The 18,823-nt window shown below is 40.7% G+C and overlaps 1 protein-coding gene across 16 annotated transcripts in view; it reads left to right on the top strand.

Moving 5' to 3' along the window:
* The window catches only part of FOXP1 (forkhead box P1), a 623,669-nt gene that overhangs the window by 346,301 nt on the left and 258,545 nt on the right, over positions 1-18,823 (top strand). The gene's annotated exons all lie outside the window — the stretch shown is intronic.

Here is an 18,823-nt window from a genome sequence, read left to right as displayed (position 1 = left end):
CCCCAAACGATGATCTTTGCTTCTGTATGTGCTCGTGTGAAAGACACATCTGACAGCTGTGATGTATTTGTAGTGCGGTGCTACTGGTTTTCTGGTCTGTCTTTGCATCAATGCTAATCTTTCTCCCTAAGCTGAAAAATTCATCCACTTGGATTTACAGGGAAGAGTTGCATCTGACGTGTGTTGTCTGGAGTTTGCAGGGGCAGAACAGAGTAGAGGGATGTCACCATCCAAGAAATCTTTCGTAATTCATTCGCTCCGAATGGTGGGAGTTACTCATGTAGGGAGGGCTGAGTGAGCAGTGCCTTGAGGAGAAACCATGTCTCTGGAGACCCAGTTGATGTGTAGTGTGTCATGAAGAGAGGAGCAAGTACATTTTCTGAGAAGGAAAACAGTTGTTTTGTAACTGGCTTCTTATCTTAAGCTTGATTCTAGTCCTCAAGCGTAAATCTTTCGTTGAGTTATTTAGTTAAATAAATCCTTAATTCTATTCAAAACTGTGATTACAATTTATATAAAAACTAGTTGACATTTTTTATAAAATTAAAGGAACAATTCAGAGTAAGAATGGAATTTTTTAAAGAGTTATGACCAAAACCACTAAATTTCAGACATTTTATTGATTGCATATGAGAAGAAAATATTTTTAATTAAAAATTAATATATAATTTAAATTACATATTAAATTCTCTAATTGGAAACCAAATATCCATCTGCTAAGGATCGGATTTTCATGAGTATGGGAATTTGGTGGCACTTCTAAACTGTATGGTCCATGTGTGTGACTGTTACATTTAAATGAGTTAAAATTACATAAATTTAAGAATGTTGTTTCTGGCCCTGGTCGGGTAGCTTGGTTGGTTAGAGTGCCATTGTCCCCATGCAACAAGGTTGAAGATTTGATCCTTGGTCATGTCACATACAGGAAACAGCCAATGAGTGAATAAATAAGTGGAGCAGCAAATCAATGTCCGTCTGTCTGTCTCTCTCTTTCTCCCCTCTCCCTCTCCCACTCCTTCTTCCTTCCAGTCTCTCTCTAAAAATCAATCAATAAATTTTTTAAAGAATATAATTTCTCTATTGTATTAGCCATATTTCAAGTGCTCCGTAACAGCTAACGGATGTGCATTGAACAGAACATTTCTATCATCATAGACAGTGCTACCGGGCAATGTTTCTCTAGATGAATCTACCAGAAGTGCTTGTCCCCACCAGGGATCGTTTGGCAAGATCTAGAGACATGTTTGGTGGTCACAACTGGGGTGGTGATGGTGCGGATGGCATCTAGATATCCTGTAAAGCATCCTAGCCTGAAATGTAGGTGGTAATTGGGATGACAGACTGTATTCCCCAGGTGGGTAGACCTCTGGGGTCCCCAGCTCCTCAGCTGGGGTTTTAAAGCAACTCTCACGACCAAAATATTTGGTAGCCTGTGTTTTGGATAAAATATGAGTTCAGAGTAGGGTTAAAACTTGAGGTTAAGTATAGAAAAGACTTGTCCCAAGTCCTGTGGCCCTAGTCAGAGGCAAGGGAGGATTCTTAGGGCTACAAGGGAGTCCAGTTGATGCTCAGTGTTGTTTCCTCTCCTTTGTGTGCCTTCTCCTCCACTCACTGGCCCTGGCCTTGGCCTTATACACTGAGTGTTGGAGTAGGCTGGGTTGTCCTCCTCCCCAGGCCAGCATGGGGAGCTGGGGCATCAGTGTCAGTAGCTGGGGCTCATACTGACAGTTCTTGGCAGCAGGTGGATGCCAGTGTTACAAGCAGAGCTGGGCTGAGATCCGGGCTGTGCCACTTAGCTTTTGTGTAGCCAAGAGCAAATTATTTAACTTCTCTGAGCTTCAGTCTCTTGCGTTATAAAATGAAAATAGTTAACAATATGCATCTTATAGGGTTAGTTAAAGGTTAAATGAGAAAGTGCATGTAAAGTGATTAGTATAGTCTTTGGCAAATTAAGAATAGTTTCTTTTATTGTTGTTGTTTTAGTTTTGTTTGTGTTATTGTGGTTACTAAGCCCAAGAAAGTGTGGTTTTATTGATCTGGGGTCCTCTCCTGCCTGTGGAGGAAATCTGGGCCCTGGTTTGCTAATCTGGGTAGTCTAGAGTCAGGGCTAAACCTCTTCCGCCTCAGCTTAAATGTCACTTACTCTACGGACGCTTTCTCTTCAGCTCACTTGAATAGGCTCCCCTCCCTGGATCCTGTTGTTGCTTTGTCTCTGACTCCTGTCTGTCTCCTCCATAGAATATGGTCAATTTCATGACTATATGCTTGTGTGTGTTTAACTGGTTATCTATTCTCCTAGACTTGGAGTTGGTATTAGGCACTAGAGATTTAAGAATTAATGGCATACTAGAATGAAAAACTGAACTCATGAGAATAGAGAAAAGAAAGGTCGTGTGTGACAGGGTAAAACAGACTGAAGTTTGTGTGCCTACTGACCTGATTTGAAATCTTGTTATACCCATTACTTACTTTGTGACCTTAATTATTTAATCCTAGTCTCAGTTTGCCGTATCCGCAAAATGGGAAAAATATGATAAGAATTTCATGAAAAATATGACTCCCACTTAAGTCATATATTCAGTAAATGGTGGTTTTTATAATGAGTCAAGAACCAATACAGGAGTAAAACTGAAGAATGTCATGAAGTTGTAACCTTCCTTTCTTTCTATCAACATCAGGCATTGAACTTTAGCAATAACACTTGCCATATTAGAATATTTATGTCTCCTAAAATAACTTTACAGATTGTCCAGTGATTTGAGACTTTGGTAGGCTGAAGTTAAGACTATTTGGTCAAAGTGTTAGTAATTTATATATGAACTTTTATGTGAATGTTAATGGATCTGTGGAAAGGATTCAGAAAGTATTTGGGCCGTCAGGTTCCCATTGGTCTGTTTTCAGGAACTACTGACCCCTCACTGGGTCTTTGTGGTCAGTGACTTCAGTGACAGAGGACCTCTCCATCCTGCCTCTTCATCCCCAACGCAAGCCCCTTGAAAGAACCACATCCTCACTCCTTGTCTATGAATCTGGTCAGGAGACATGAGGCCTGTTGTGAGAGCCAAGTAGCTCTTCACCTAAACTGAGTTGTTCCATCCCTGAACCGAACCCCACCACCCAGGGCCAAGAGAAAAGCATTAGTAAGTCTCTGTTAAACCTCCTACTAGATTTGTTTTAAATCTTCAGTTCCATTTGCTGTGAGACCGTCCTGAGTTCTTTCTGATTATAGGTCCTGACTTACACTTTTAATTCTTCCCACTGTTAGCAGAAAAGAGAATGTGGCTGGTGATCGGGTTACAAGGGTACATGAGGTCTACAGAGTGTGTATACTAGCCATAAGAGTTTGTGGCCTTGCTTCCCCACGAGAGCTAACCTACATTGTAGAGATGAAGAAGTACATGGAGAAAGCACATCTATTTTGAGTTCCTGCTTTGTACCTTTTGGTTGCAAATAACCCAAAGCCCACTCCCACTGGCTAAACAAATAACAGACTCATATCGACTCCTGAAAAAGCCCAGGAGCAGGAGCCTTTCTATGGACTTTGTTAGGAACTGCTCCTGTGCTTGTGCTCACTTCTGAACTAATGTGCCTGGCCTCAGCCAGATTTCCCTTTGTGAGGGCAAGCCCAGTCCATATTCTTAAAGCGTTCAAAAGCCCAGCAAAAGGAGGTCTCTCCCTCCTAGTAGTTCCTACAGAAGACTAGTAGTCAAGCATCTTTCTGGTTTGAGACATGTCCATTCATCAGTCAATCAGCATGGCCAGAAGAGAGGAGCACACTGGTTGGTCAGACCTGGTTTATGGCCTCACCCTCTGCAGCTGGGAGATCTGCATTAACCTTCTGTGATCCCCTGGGGACTGAGATGGGGAGTAGGGCATTTTACCAAAGCAAAGTCAGGCTGGTGTGACCAGAGGAGAGGAGAGTGGATATCAGGCAGGCTGTACCCTGCTCTCCTTTGATCTGTGTTGTTGTACTGGTGACTGAGGAAATCTCTTGCGTGGCGGTGTCTCCATGTTGCCTCCAGAGCTGCTTACAGGCCCTTGAATTTTATTTACAGTATCAGTACACCACTCCTTTCTTATCATCATCATACCCTAGTTTTGCCCCCAGAGGCGGGAGTAAGTGGTTTTCTGAAGCCACAATCATTGGCATTCCACAGGGTGTGACAGGGGAGGCCACCTGGCACTTGTGTGACTGATGGGTCTCCCTATGCAGAGACCCAGGCAGAAGGTTGTAGCTCAGCAAAGCTGCTGCGTCTCCGGGGCCTCACCCCTAGGCTGGGTAGGCAGCACCGAGACGCCACAGGAATCACACACCTGGCAGAGTTCTCCTGTTCCCTTTGTAAAATTTCCTGTCAGAATTGGGTTGGGAATAGCCATCAAAATGAAAATGATTTTTGAATAAAATCATAAGTTTGAGTGTTTTGCAGAATACTTTCCTAAATATTGGATAGATTTTTTTAAAGATGCTAGCGCTGAGATCAGTGGTCCATTTCAATTTTTATTGAAACAAATAAACCCAATAAAAATACTTATGCTGAGAGCTGTAGCGGCACAATAAAAGAATCACCCTGTATTGAATTTATTGATTTATTTATTTACTCCAACTGGAAAATCGAGTATTGTGTTAATGTATTTTATAAGAATCACACTGCTCGATGAAATGGCTAATTTATTTTAGCGTATACGTAAATAGCTAGCAATTTTCCATGAGACAGGCTAATGAAAATGATGCCCTGGAATTGTCTGCACTCTGAGGAGTGACGGGGATGGGTTATTATTGGGTGAGTGCTAAGAAGCACTGAACTGGCCATCATATCTTTGAACTTTTGAACTGCTACTTGTTTCGTGTGATTTATTGATTTTGCTATCTCTCTGTTTAGCTCAACTTTAGTTTTTGCCCAGCAGTGCAGATAAGTGGCATAGGAGATTTAATTTCATGGGTATTTGGGGTTAAAAACCTATCTTTAAGAAGAATGCTAAACATGTTTTAATAAAACATGAGTAGCAGGGGTTTTAGGTTTCTATATGATACGGATCTGATAAGAGCCGAGGCAGTTTAGAGGCCAGTCGGGGGTGGGGGGTGGTTCCAGGCCGAGGAGGCCCTTTCTGAGGTCTGGAAGTTTCACCGGGCCATCAGCATGTTATTTGCTCTGTCAGGCAGGCTTCATTCCTAATTGCATGTATCATTGCTTCCCCAGCTTTACCCTTCTGCTCACGCCGCATATTTTGCTTGATGCTTCCTTTCTGGGGTTCTTGCAGGCAGCAATGCAGCGCCTTGCCCCCCTCCTTGTACACCGAGGGCTGGCTGCTATTTAAACACCCTCATTTTGGCAGATCTCTTGGGGAAATTGCTTCCAAGAGCAGCCAGGGCTCTCACCTAGCAGAGGAAGACGTGGAAGCATGCAGTGAACTGGGGCTGAGGTTGGCTCCCAGAGCTGCTCCCAGAGCTACTCCGAGCTCTCCAGCTCTCTCCAGATCTACTGTCTGTGGTCCTCATCCGCCCTGCTGCCCTCCCCAGCCAGCCCTGATCTTGGAGGGTCCTGTTTCCCTCCTGCTTGGTTGGGGGGCAGGGATCTCATACTGAGTGACAGCAGCCAGAAAGCAGCCTTACTTTTTTATTGTTGTCTTTGAACCTACAGAACTTTCCTTGGATGTGTAACGTCTTGGGAATTCATTCTTGGTATTTTCTTGTTTGATTAGCCAATTGCTAAAGGATAACTTGACAACAGTATTTTATGCTTGCTTTTTTCTTCCGGTGGGTGGTTGGATGAAGTGGGAAAGAGCTTGATCATGTAAAAGTAACCATCCTAGAAATTTCAGGTAATAAATTTTCAAGCGCATGAGCGGTTAAGACTCTTCCCTCAGTGACATAGTATGTGAATATGGAATTTTTATGAAGGTAATGGTCTCTTTCTTTTAAAATCTGATTTATTTAGAAGGTACTTTTAAATGACCAAGTAATTTTAACCTTCAGGAAGAGATGGGGGTGGAGGGATAAGTAGGCGAGCCTTGGATCTCTGCAAAGGTTTGAAAATTCACATCCCCTTTAATGATTAAACTGGCAAGATCTTTATTTGGATGTTAAAAGCTTTTTCTTACATTGCAAACATTCTCAGCAAATTTACAGTCAGATATTTGGAAACAGCTAACACTTTTTTTAAAAGGAGGAGGAGGGCCTGTTTGAACTGGGAAACAAAATTAGTGGGAATGGCTAAAAAGACAGGACTGGCCCCAACACCATTAGCTGGGGGAAAAATTCCATTTCATTTCAACTATGTTATTGTTTACTTTACCATACACATCCTAATATGGTTACCTCCCTGTCAGAGGCGGCCAAGCCCAGGGGTTGAGAGGCCCCCTCCGGGAGAAAGCTCCTAACTGCTGCTCAGACAATGAGAAACAAGCAGTACAACTCCACAAAAGGCTTCCCGGAAAATAAGTGTCAAATAAATCCTATAGAACTCGTTTCTGCCACTGAGCTCTGTATATGCAAACCTGTTTTTGTGCCATCGCTGCCCAAGCTGAGCTGCATTTGTTTGGAAATAAGCCACTGCATTTTCGTTTTCCGTTTTTTTCTGTGTGTTTGGTTGTTTTTTTTTCCTGCCCCTCACTTCATCTGAGAGCTCTGGATTAATTCCTTGAGATGTATCTTTGCATACATGTCTCATGAGTTATGTTTCCTGGAGCCTTTTACTAGGAACATTAAGGTAAGAATGTTGATTTAGCCTGGGACCTTTGTCACTCAAACTAATGCTCATCAGTGATAGAGAAATTGTAAAGAAATATTGCAGAGGTCTTTTGTGGCCCCTCTCCCAAACGGAGAGGTGCAGTTGCTTTTAATTGTCATGCATGGATTCAGAAAAAAAAATGCCACCAGTTGTGAATGAGACGGAGCAGAAGTGTACTCACTGGGGTAAACACTGGTGAAGACACCCTGGTGGTGTGGCAGCCACAACAGTTTCTTTGGGAGGCTATCCTGTGGTTTCTTCCAGTTCTTCTTTTCCACTTGTGATATTTCTTTTTCTTCTTCCTTTTTTTCTTCAACTCTCCTGGTCTTTTCCAAATCCTCATGGTCTTGAGGCTTGCCTGTTATTATCTGCAACTCCAGAACAAAGGTAGGTTGCTCAACTCAGTGCTTCAGGGGAGGGCCAAGTTATTTTGGGAGGCATGCCTTCCTACTGCATGAGTGGCTGACCTAGAAGGAGGGGGGATCTTGCTTGGAGCCAAGGGATGAGAGAGCACGCACTGTGGCAGCTTTTATGTAGTGGAGTTTATTTTTATGCAACTTAAAGAAGCGGCAGCATTTTTTAGTAGAATGGACTCCTTCTGAAATTCTACACTTGATATCACACTGATGTGTTCATTGTATTACAAAGCTGGGGCTCAGACATTTTGGGATGCTTAAATTTATGACAGCAGAAATTTCTTCATTGGATTCTCCATTTATTTTATCAAAATTAAATAAAGGATCTAGGATTTTTTATCTTTTCTTTTGAATTTTAATGTAAAAGTATGAGTGGATGACTGGCATATGTACCTTTCCTTCTTCCTGTGGTCTAATTGCTTTAATTCCCTGGGCACCTTTACTTATTTCTTAGTGATTTTGTTCTTGAATTTTGCGTAATCTGGTGCTCTGTTAGAGCCAAGGTGGAGGTTTGCTGTTTTTAACTAATTGTGCCTTGCTGAGTGGCAATACAATAGAAAGAGTAAAGACAGCAAGAAATTCATCTCCACCCCGAAAAGGGGACTGGAACAGAGTGGTGCCCATTCATAATTGAAAACAAGGGCAAATTAGGCCTTAGTGAGGGATATTACAGGCTATTAATCATAATAAATATGTTTGGCAACGTTGTGTTTGCATTCTATAGTTTTCAGTTAAAAAAAAATCAAAGTCGGTGATTAGAACAGGGAATAATTCTTTGGCTTGTGAGATGCAGGGCTGTACTTGTTCATTAGTTCAGACCACATTAAAAGTGAACAGTTTGTTCCAGAATCAAGCGTGTCATTCCCAAGCAGATTGGAATATGTCCCCATCCAAATGATATCTCGGGTTCATGCCACAGTGCTTGGCTTTTTCTGCGCATCTCAGCGTCAGCCCGAACTGGAGGACTAAGAATTTGTTTTATGTTGTGACCGTGCTTGCACACTCCTGCCAGCTCCTTGGCTGCTGGTCATCTCTGTGGCAAGCACTGTGGCCCCATCAAGGTGAAAAACTCTTTGAAAAATAGAAATCCGGCATATTTCACCAAAATGATCTTGAATAGCCTCAAAGTTTGTATTTTAGAAAGCTGCTAATTATGCTTGTCTTAAAACATATCTGAGTGGAAGGTTTTGAGTCCAAACAGAATCTAGTACTGCTTTAGAAATATAACTGTAGACTGTGCTTTTAAAGAGGTTTATTTTTACTTTGGGGCCACAAAGGGGTGATTGGAATTAGTAGCCTTTAATTAGATGGGGAGATATTCAGATTTTACAGGGATTTATGTTAGAACTTGGACTGGTGGTGGCTCTTTCCTCATTATGAATCCTCCCTGCCATAATGAGGTTCATCATTAGTTGATGGAGTGGATTTGTCCCAGCTCTACCTTGAAAGGCACGTAATTTACATACTACTTCAGAGCCTAAGCTTTAATGGATTTCTTGATGAATAAAATGAAAAGCTACTTTCTTTAAATTTTTGAACACTGTTTAGATAATACGATTTTAATAAGACATTCAATTTGCTTGTTAAGTATATTTGAAAGTGCTTTTTTTTTTTCTTTGGGGGAAAAATATATTTTGGCTTGTCTTGCTGTGTATCCAGTGCAGTGGATGGTTGTCCTCACAGACATGTCAGACAATGTGTGGGGCATATTTTTAGGAATGAGGAGAATCTTAGGCAAAATGCTTTTTTGTATGTGGGCTTCAAGATTATTGATTTGTGTGCAGAAACTCTTTTGACATAAATGATTATAACAAAAAGATTTGAAAACAGGCGTATTATTTATGCATGGTTTTGCACCTCTAAAATGTGTGCATTTCTGCTCCAGCCAATATTGACATAATAGCCCGTTGCAGCTACTGGCTTATTTTTATTGTGCAGGAGCAGAAACTTTCCTGGTGTAGTTCACGTTTGCAACTGTTGTGCAGCTATGGTTTGAAAAGGGAAAATTAAGTTGGAAGTTGTGTAATACGTTATCGGGTCATCAATTTAGGAGCATTCTGGTCTACTCCATATATTTGGCAAGTTGTCTGGCTCTGTCACTCTTTCCTGTTTTGGTTGGAATGTGGAGAATATCAGCTTTGACTCGGCACAATTTGAGCACAGATGTCTTTTCAATAAGTACGAGGGTTTAGTAATAGCATGTTATTGAACATGTCCTTTTCTGGTGGGAGACAGGTCACCCCTGCGTTGTTATCGTTGCTGTGAGTAGGAACAGGTTTCTGGGGGTTGGCTGTATTCAGGAGCGGGGAAGGTGTCTAAATGTAAGTGAAGCCTTGTTTTGATAGAATGTTTTATTACCAGGAAATGATCAGCATATATTAACATTAATAGAATAGTCCGTGTCATTCTTTTTTTAGGTAATTTACCTTTACTATAGACTTGTCTGCTTAAAAAAAATCTCTCTATCTTCTAAAATATATATTTGTTTAGAGAGTTTTCACTGAAGTGTACATGACAATTACAGCTGTTCATTAACAAAATTGGGTATTTGTTTTAAACTTTAACCAATCACTTTGATATGCTAATTATGGTGTAATTTAATTTGAGCCCTGTAATGATGATGCCGTTATTATGGACATAAATGATGCAGTTAAGCTGAGAGTAATCTCATTTGCATACTGTACATGCCAGTAAATTAAGCCCTTTCTTCGGCTGCTTCAGCTTTAATTTTCCACTTCTTTTCACACAGCTCCTTTTCAGCCCTTCTTATAAGCCCACTTTGTAATAGTCCTGATGACTGTTTGATGTGAAGAGTTTCTCACCACAATAACGCAAGACAGAAGATGTAACATTTAAAGGCTCCATTATCTTGCCGAGTGTTCCTTTAAGAAGGAAGGATTAGAGAGGGTGAGGGGAGACTCAGCCTCTCTGTGGGCTGTGAAGGCCCCCAGTTAAAGTAATTCGAGATGCCAAATGCTCTTCACTCACCCCCAAGTCAGACTTGGGACCTATTCTCTATAAATGATGTTTTTTCCCACCTTACTGTAGTGTACAGTCACAAGTTGTATTGCGTTAACAGCAGTAAACTTCCTGTGATCTCTTACTATAATTACCCCATGCTAATTGGAGCTAAAAGTTATTTAGCCCACATATTACAATTCTTCAAATCTGGGCTCTTATAGATGACATTATAATTTTAAACAACTCCAAAAGAGACTGACTGGCATCTTCAAAAGGAAATTGTTTTTCCCTCTGCCTGGATCGTCAAAAAAACAAGTTTTCTTCAGTTGTGTGAGAACCCTAACAAGGTGCACTTGGCAGGCTGGTTGTGGAATGTAAGCTGGTGGCTGCCCTGTCCTTGAGCCAGGAGACCCACCCTGTGGCTTTTGATAGCCTTGGCCAGTGAACTGTCATTCAGTTTGAACAAAGACTGCAGAGGGCATAGCTAAATCTCTTCTCCATCGCGCATGGTTTCTGCTATGGCTCACGCTGAAGCCGGTGGGAGTTGAGTGCCTGTGACTGAGGATTGAATTTAGCTGTTTTTAAAAGGGTCATAGGCCTAAAAACAGTTCAAGCTGCTTGACTCTCCTGCAGGCTACTTTCTTGGCAAATAGGAGAGTATTAAAAAGAGTAATTGGCTGTGTCCATCCTCATTTCTTGGAACTAAAAGCCTTGCCGTCCTTTTCTAAGCATTCCCCATTTCTAAGCCTCCTGACCAGTTATTTTCTTCTGGGGAAAGAAATAACTGGTAAAACTGTAAAAGTTTTACCCTTCCCCCCAAGCTGTGCTTTGTAGGGAAAGCTGCCTTTTCTAATATTTTGGCAGGCAGAAATTTCCTGGTAGTGCCATGGCTAAGTGCACACGGGGCTTACTCAGCCTGCTTCCAGTGAGAACTGGAATAGAATGTGTTTGCCCAACTTTGAGTGTCCGAAAGGGGATGACATCTCCTCTCCCAATTGCTTGTGAATTAAGCAAATGCTGCCACACTGTTGACATGTCATGCTGTTTGAAAGCAATTTAAACTTAATGAAAAATGCAAACCTGTAAGGGCTTTTCCTCTCCTTTACATAATTTCAGAAGTACCATAGGATGCAAAGGTGTATTTAAAAGCTTATAAGAATATTTGTGTATAGCTGTAATTCCATATCCAATATTATAGTTTTCAAAAATGTGAAACTTTTTTGTTTTCATTATAATTGGAGATGGGGAAAGGAGAAATAATTTTATGTAATAGTGTAGAACATTTTCATTTTTATTAAATAATATAGACTAGACCTCCTCAGGTCAGACGAAGCTCTTAACAAATATTCCCACTGGAAAATTTCCAGCTTCTTAGGAAGGTGAGTATGCAAACACATGAGTTACCACAAGGAATGTTTATCTGAATGTCCAGCATTTGGAATCATACCTTGCACATAGTAGGTGTTTGAGGAATAGTTCCTGATTAAAATCAACATGCTTACTCCTCTAGGCTTGTAAGCATCAAGCAAGAAAATGAAGAAATTGCTTTCTAAGAGTGTAAGTCTCTTAGTTATGCATGATGGTGTTTAGATGGTAAACCCCACCGGTCCATTCTTCCTTCAGCCCCTTCCTTGTGTGGGAGCCACTTACAAGTGTTCACAGTTAGACAGGAACAGTCCTAGATGGGAAGCACTAGCTCAGATTATTGAGGAATGCTTGTAAACATGATAACAACTAATAGTTAATTGAGCAACAGCTGTGGGCCAGGCACTGTGCTAGTGCTTGTCACAGGTGATGCCATTGGACCTTTTAGTAGCCTTTCACAGTAGAGGCTGTGGGTCTCATGTCCTAGATGTGGCAGCTGTAAGTCAGATGCAGCCCCAGGTCACACAGGTTCAGGGCTGGAACCAATACTTGCACGCCCTCAGGGAACTCCAGTCCTTACACCTGGACACAGCATTTCAATCCTGGTTGCCACTTATACAAACGCACACACTATTACTGTATTACTATATATAGTGTGTGCACAACTATATACTATGTACCTATATCTTCCCTATGTTTGGTAACTACACCTATTGAGTAACAGCAGTTAAGCATTTTACATATTTCACTTTCATAGAGACCAGGCAAGGTAACTGCTATTTGTCCCTTTTTACTGATGAGGAAGCTAATGTTCACTGAGATTGAATAACTTGCTTGCACAGGTACAAAGTGACTGAACAAGGCTTCAAACCCAGTCCCTCTGCTTACAAAGGCTTTGCTCATTTAGTCACCATTACATGCTCCTTACTAAGCTGGATGGAGCTTGAATGTTTCATGCTCCTAAGGTATTTAACTTGCTTCCGTATGTCTATGGTAGTTAAGACCTTTCATATTTAGGGATTTAGAGTTTAAGTGTGTGCTCCAAATAGCTGATACATCTCCTGATTTCCCAGTCCTTGGGCTGATGTAAATTGCTGGCAGGAAGCCACCTTGTCTTCGCCACCTCCCCTCCTAACACACAAATGAGACTGTTGTTCAATTCTCTACTTTCTTCGGGGAGGAAGATGCTGTACTGTCTGTCGCCTTCCTTTTGATTGAAGTCTGCTTTACTTTTATCTTGACAGATAGCAGAATGAGTATCAGCTGCAGAGTTTATAGATATATACATCTATAGATGGTTACATGAATCGCCGTGGGCATGTAAAGACCCATAGCTTATCTTATTTAGCCGATTGTGGGCCACGTGTAGAGGAAGCAGTGGGTACATTTCAAAGGAACTTTGTACCCCCTTGTCTTCATACTCCTTCTTTCCCAACACTGTCCTTCTGCCTCAGACCTTAGTGGCCCCAGTTCAGGCATGTGAATTGATAACTGTGGATGGTATTTCTTTCCCTTACATTCAGAGGCTCTTCCAAGCCAGCGTCTGGAAATGCTCTTAGGCCTGCATTGTCCAGTGCGGGAGCCACTTGCAAGGTGAGGGTGCTGAGCCCTTGAGGTGTGGCTAGTCCCAAACAGGAGTTGCCCTATGTATAAAAAACACGCTGGCATTCAAAGATTTAGTAGAAAAAAGAAGGATTCTGGGTATTTTGCATGTTGAAATTAAAATATTTTGGATGCATTAGGTGAGCTGAAATATATCTTTAAAAGTAATTTCACCTGTTTTTTAATTTTTTTTTAGTGTGGCTAGTAGATATTTTAAAGCTGCACATGTGGCTCTCATTGTATTTCTCTGAGACAGTGCCATTCTAGAATGTACATCTCACTTTTCTGCACATAGTGATTGGTAGACCTAGTAGGGGAGCCCAAAGATTTATGCCCCAAATGGACAGAAAGATGCAGTGAGTACTCTGCAGAGGCCGTCGCCTTCAGTATAGGCTCAGGATGTATTTAGGATGAAGCCACAGATAGCAAATATTTCTACATGGAAGACACTGCAGGGAATAATGCCCTTGGTTTTTCAACATGGAAGGCACTAAGGAAATAATTCCATTGTCTTCCTAATCAGATTGGGGATATAGCACATGCCCCACTGTGTCAAAGAATTTGGACTTGGCTCATCTTCCATAATGATTCCATTAGCATAGGTGATCAGAAAAGAAATGGTTCCTTGAATGTTCCCAGATGACTCTATGCTGGGCTCTGATAACCTATAAGAATTGGAGCATGGGGCCCTGGTACCACAGGCTCCTATCGAGATACTTCTTTTAGGTAAATAGATGCATTTGTCTTCTTGATATTCTGATATACAGGCTGTGGCACAAAGACAGCCCCTTTTTATTACAAAATCTTTTATCAAAAAATCATAGGCATGTAATTCTGTAACATAACAATATCACACTGAAGCATAGCATATGACATTTTAGGTGAGTGTTCAAATTAAAAACTAAAAATTATTATACCCATAATGTTACCCTAACAACCATACTCAAGCAGGTATTACATCTCCTGGACTCTGTATATTCTTTACTTGGTACAGGTGTATCTTGCCTTAAGTAAACATTAAGTATAAAATATAGTTGATTTTTTCAAGAAAGAGAACAACATTATGTGAATGTACATTATCCAACAAATAATGATTAAGAACATTGTCGTATTAGGCACAGTGGGCTCTTCATCTTCAGAAAGCTATTCACTATCTAGACAAGTAAGAAATGTCCTAGGTCGTGTAAACCTGAGACATAAAAATTCAGCAGTTGCTAAGTTGGAGCTATGTTTGTCTTATAAAAAGATGCTTTGATTTTTCAAGAGGATTTGCAATCAGTATCCATTAAAGATACACACGTTTCCCACATTTTATTTACTATGCACATGATTTAGGGAAAACATGATTATTTTAAATGTTTTCAATAACCCCAAACCCTATAGGAAGGTGGCTTACTTACCTGTAAGTTTATTCCCCAAACATCCACCCCAGTCCTTAAAAACTCAGGGAGGGTTGATCTTCAGTCTTTTCTAAGATTTTTTCCCTCATTAGAGTAGATGGAAACCTTCACTGGAATGAGCAGATTGAAATTATGTTTGTCATTTTATCCATTAAAGGCAGCTATCAAGTGGGCTATTATCCTGTTTCACTTTTTTGGCCCTTAACAAATCAAGGGTTGGAGTATTATATGTGATATAGCCAAAAGACAATTGCATCCTGGCCAAGATTAGTACCCAGCACACAATGGTTTTCTACATACTTATATCTCTGGGCCACTGGCTACTGGCGATGACCGTTGCTTGAAATTTTCTATATTCTGCTTCTGTTTTCAATTACCTTACCCCTAATTGGCCTAACTTTGACTCTTTGGACCTCACAGGGGAACCGTGTTAGTGGTAGCTGTTGTCCTTCTGTGCATAACTGGGGAGGAAAATGACTTCGACCCATTTGCACTAAACATTCTCTGCAGACACCTCAAAGTGGAGAGCCTCTATCCATGTACCACCCCTGCCCATCAGCAGATCATCTTCTGAACAGAAGGGAACAGCTGTTCCTAGGATGTCCTTGGGCTGCAGAAATTTCTGTAAGCAGGGTAACTTGAGCAGGTCCCCCCAACACACAGACCAGCCTGGATGCTATTGCTTTCAGTTCTGGGAGGACAACCTTTGGCACTTCTGAATTGTGTGTGTATTGTCAGCTGCCCTCTGATGCAGAAGTTCAAGTGTGCTAATAGGATTAATTTGGAGATGGAATGTAAGGAATGGTTAGTCTACTTTCACTGTCTTGTGTTTTGAGGTATTGGTCCCCAACTGCTGTTTGGAAGATAACTCTGGTTGTCCAAAATTTTTCTTTGTTTTTTCATTTAATGGTTCAAACCTTTAAAAAAATTGGCTACTTACATTGTTATAGATATGAGAGAAATTTCAATGACTTGTAATTGGAGGCATAGCCTTCTATCTCTGTTTCTCCAAACTGATATGAAGGGAACCACACTGTTGAACATTCTGGAAAAAAACTTGTAACACTAAAGGTCGGTAATAAAATCTAAAGCTAGTAGCAGCTCTAATACCCAAGATAAGAAGTGCAATCCTAGAAAACATTAAAAACACACATCCTGCCTTCCCTTGACCCCGAAAGGGGCAAAAGTTCTGTCATGTACTGAGGTTTCATTTGGGCTGCAAGAAAGTTAGACATACCAGGACCTTAAGTTTTCTATCTGAGACTGTTTTAATGCATTCTAAAAGATTTCTTAATTACAGCTCTTGTTGTTACTCCAGAACTATATAAATTATCATCTTTTCTCGTACTCATGGCACCCACAGGAATCAGTTAGGGAGTGCAGTTACAAACCTACTATGTGCTCAAATGTTTATTTCAATGTTGCTTGGCTATGGACTCCCCTTTAGAGTTCTGTCTAAGGCCCTTGTTCTTGGTGCAAATTTGGAACCATTTCTTTTGGGAATCATGTTCTCTATATTCACTTTGGAGATCTGCTTAGAGAAAGCATATTTATTTTTTTAGCATTTGTTTAGAGTCATGGATATGATTTGGAGAATCATAATTTGAGGGTCCTATAGAGTGATTGCTAGCAGGTGGATGGAATACTTAACTGCTCCTCTATGCTCATGCTCCGAGCAGACATTGCTAATTGATTGTAGCACTTTTTAGCAATCATGATTGTGGCCTATGAATCTTTCTTTTTTAAGAATGTCAGCCTCACCCTGGCTGGTGTGGCTCAGTGGTTGAGAGCTGGACTGGGAATCAAGGGGTCGCTGGTTTGATTCCCAGTCAGGGCACATGGCTGGGTTGCAGGCCAGGTCCCCAGTGGGGGACATGTGAGATGCAACTGCACATTGCTGTTTCTTTCCCTCCCTTTCTCTCTCCATTCCCCTCTCTAAAAAAATAAATGAATAAAATCCTTTTTTTTAAAAAAAGAGTGCCAGACTCTGCTAATGCATAGTGCTTGGCCTGAAATGTATTTACCATCCCTCCCCCGCCCACTTTGTTCTCACCATGATGATTTGCCATATGTGAATTTGGCTGATAGAATGCCATTAATAAATTGTGACACATCATTGATCTTAGTGCTATCAGATTCCTCTTGTATTATTATCTCAGTTTGCTATGCTGTCTAGCCTCTTCAGAGTTCATTTTCTTGGACACATATTCTTTTTCAGAAGTGGCCTAGGATAGACTAGACAACTCCCAGAAATTTGTTTCAAGGTGATGATTCTGAAGTAGGTCAAGTACTGATTGATTCCCTTTTGAGCTATGTAATTCTTTCTCAGGTACACAGTTGTTTCTGAATGCAATTGAAGGAACACCCAAGAAATTAATGTGGCCTTCACACAGGAGATAACATAGAAGTATGAACATTTTGCTCTTTGGCAAATTGCCCACAACTCTTATTCTAAACTTCTAGGATTCTAGGTCCTGATACCACACATTCTTCAGTATCACCAGAGACCACAATCCAGCAGAGTCCACTAAAATTATTTATGCATCAGAATGAAAAAAAGAGAAATAGAAAAGCTTTTTCTATCTAATCATCTTTTGTTATTATTTTAACGGTTCAACATTTTTAATGGATTTTTTGTGTTTTCCTAGCTCTGTAAATTTTTCCTAATAAATGTTTATCATCCCTATTTTTCTAATACATAAGGAAAAATTTAAAGTGTCCAGAATTCATGCTTTCTCCAAAGTATTCACTACTTCATTGAGTTGGTGTTGTCTGTCCCTTCTGTGGAAATTTGTTAAAAATTAATTCTCTCATGAAAGTCTAGAAAAGCTCTTCTAGTTTTTCTGATGAATGTAGCCATAAGTGAATGGCTTTTTTCTTCCTTAAGTGTTTATAGAAGCAGAAGTCTTGCTGTCTGATTCATCATATTTATAATTTTGCTTCCTTTGAATGTAAAAAATAAAAAGGGAGTGTGTTGCAGGTGCTATTATGCCTAAAAGTTACTGCACTTATGCTTAGTGCCGTTTTTTCTTAATTTTAAAGCCTACATTTCATTTTTCTGTGTCAGGATGAGTAAAATTGATTCATGAATCGTTTAGGTAACAAAGCTCTTTTAAACCAAATTTCTCTCTATTGAGAAAAGGGGGACTTTTGCTGCCAGTTGCAGAAACACGGCTTTTCACCAAAATGATCTGTTCCTGAAGGAAAGTGAACTTGCAAACTTGCATTTTTTCCTCATATGACTAAAGAGGAGAGTAAAAGACAAGGATCTGGATAGTCAGAAACCGCTGGAATTTTTTCCCTAGTTCTGGCAAGCCTGCCATACTGTAGGTGTATCTTGAATGGAACAGAATGTGTGAAAGCCATTTAAGTAATTATTTGATAATTTAATAAAAGAAAATGCTTCAAACCACCGCACCCCTCCTACAGTTGATAAGTGATGCCACCTACTGTGAAAATATTTTACAAAACACTTTCATTTGGAGTCGGTATCAACTAGTGATATTAAAATAAAACATGCATAGTGTTTTCTCTCGGCTCTTCACAGTTGTGAGAGAGTAGACTGTCGACCACCCACTGGCGAGTTTATGTATCAACCTTTTTTCTTCCCTCAGAATTAGTATTCTATGTACAAGTTTGACTTAGCAGGTTGTATATGTTGTTTTTAGCTAAGGATTGGATCAATATGTTTGTGTTTAATTTTTATTTCGATAGTAGTTGCACTTAGCACTATAAAATATTATCTGCTCCTTGTCATAGTTAAAGGAGATGCACTTTTTCCTCTTGGCTTTTTTTTTCTTTTGAGGGGGAAGGGCTTTAAAGACTTGAACCATTCATGTGTCCCGGATGCACAGTGCCACTTGTGAGGGCAATCTTGTGTGCCTATGGTGCTCTGCTGTGCAGGTACAAGTGTCTTGGCATCAGAGCAAGTCAGAAACACCACATGCTCTTGTGATTTAACTAGCCAGTTCTCTGTTGGCTCTCTGAGAAATTGGTTCAGAGAACCACAACAGAGCGATCCATTTTAAAAGCTGCACAATTCACTTGGCCTCTCTGAACACCAGCCCCACAGTAATGTTCTTGTATGGCTGTTGCCTCCACGAGGTTGTGTTATGCCTTTTTCTTTATGCCCCTGCAACTCCTAATGGTGTCTGCCTGCTCTTGTTCACTGTTCCTGCAGCCCTACTGCTCAAACCACCTTTTGCAACTCCAGCCTGCCTTAGCAGCTGTAATTGTGAGCAGCAAGTTTCCAGAAAGTCCTGAAGGTTGCAGCCCTCAGAGATAATCTGAGCTTAATAGAAGTGGCACAATTATCCGGAAGCCCTTGATGAAACAGTAACTCTTAAGGAGG

The sequence above is a fragment of the Sturnira hondurensis genome, unplaced genomic scaffold (genome assembly GCF_014824575.4).
Source record: "Sturnira hondurensis isolate 20B ecotype Veracruz unplaced genomic scaffold, ASM1482457v3 Scaffold0002840, whole genome shotgun sequence".
Classification (NCBI taxonomy): domain Eukaryota; kingdom Metazoa; phylum Chordata; class Mammalia; order Chiroptera; family Phyllostomidae; genus Sturnira; species Sturnira hondurensis.
The sequence above is the reverse complement of the archived record's forward strand: the minus strand, read 5'-3'. Positions and strand labels throughout refer to the sequence as shown.